Source organism: Schistocerca piceifrons, chromosome 2, assembly GCF_021461385.2.
Source record: "Schistocerca piceifrons isolate TAMUIC-IGC-003096 chromosome 2, iqSchPice1.1, whole genome shotgun sequence".
Lineage (NCBI taxonomy): Eukaryota > Metazoa > Arthropoda > Insecta > Orthoptera > Acrididae > Schistocerca > Schistocerca piceifrons.
Genome location: NC_060139.1, coordinates 405009130 through 405010485, shown reverse-complemented (window position 1 = coordinate 405010485; position 1356 = coordinate 405009130). Strand labels below are relative to the sequence as shown.

The 1356-nt window shown below is 46.8% G+C and overlaps 1 non-coding gene across 1 annotated transcript; it reads left to right on the top strand.

The window, feature by feature from the left end:
• Nucleotides 1-880: 880 nt before the first annotated feature.
• Trnas-cga lies at nt 881-955 on the top strand. The gene has a single exon. It is a non-coding gene; the product is annotated as a tRNA-Ser (tRNA).
• Nucleotides 956-1356: the final 401 nt, after the last annotated feature.

Below are 1356 nucleotides of genomic sequence, written 5' to 3'. Positions count from 1 at the left end.
GAAGTTAAGCTAGTAGATTATATACACAAATTTTCCTCCTGAATGAGTCTGTCTATTAGTGAAAACGATATCAAAATACCTACAGCAGTTCGTGAGATTAGCCTTCACATACGGACAGAAAAACATGCCAGGTTCTTCGATAAATAATATGTAGAGATAACATGAACAACCAGAATGGGCTGACCGTCGCATACGAAAGATAGTCCCAAAATAAACTGACGCGGAAGCGAAAGTGGTACAGCCATGAGTATTCATATACAGAGATATGTAAAGGGGCAGAATACGGCGCTGCGGTCGGCAACGCCTATATAAGACAACAAGTGTCTGAAGTAGTTGTTAGATCAGTAACTGCTGCTACAATGCAGATTATCAAGATTTATGTGAGCTTAAACTTGGTGGTATAGACAACGAACGAGCGATGGGACACGGCATTTCTGAGGTAGCAACGAAGTGAGGATTTTAGCGTACGACCATTTCACGAGTGTACCGTGTATTTCAGGAATCTGGTAAAATATCAAATCTCCGATATCGCTGCGGCCGGAAAAAGATCCTGCAAGAACAGGACCAAAGACGACTGATGAGAATCGTTGAACGAGACAGAAGTGCAATCTTTAGGAAAACTGTTGCAGATTTCAGTGCTGGGAAATCAACAAGTGTCAGCGTTCGAACCATTCAACGGCACTTCCTGGCAACTTAAAACTATGTGCCGGACCGAGACTCGAACTCGGGACCTTTGCCTTTAGCGTGAAAGTGCTCTACCAACTGAGCTACCCAAGCAGGACTCACGCACCGTCCTCACAGCTTTAATTCCGTCAGTACCTCAGAAGGTAGGAGACGAGGTACTGGCGGAATTAAAGCTGTGAGGACGGGGCGTGAGTCGTGCTTGGGTAGCTCAGTTGGTAGAGCATTTGCCCGCGAAAGGCAAAGGTCCCGAGTTCGAGTCTCGGTCCGGCACACAGTTTTAATCTACCAGGAAGTTTCATAACACCGCACACTTCGCTGTAGAGTGAAAATTTCATTTCATTCAACGACACATCATCGATATGGGCTTTCGGACCCGAAAGACCACTCGTGTACTCTCGATGATTGCACGACCAAACGCTTTACGCCTCGCCTGGGCCCGTAAACAACGACATTGGACTATTTATGACTGGAAACATGTTGCCTGGTCGGACGAGTCTCGTTTTAAATTGTATCGAGAGGATGGATGTGTGCGAGTATGGAGACAAGCTCATGAACCCATGGACCCTGCATGCCAGCAAGGGACCGTTCAAGCTGGTGGAAACTCTGTAATGGTGTGGGGCGTGTGCAGTGTGATGTGGGACTCCTGGCACGTTTACATACGACTCTAACAGG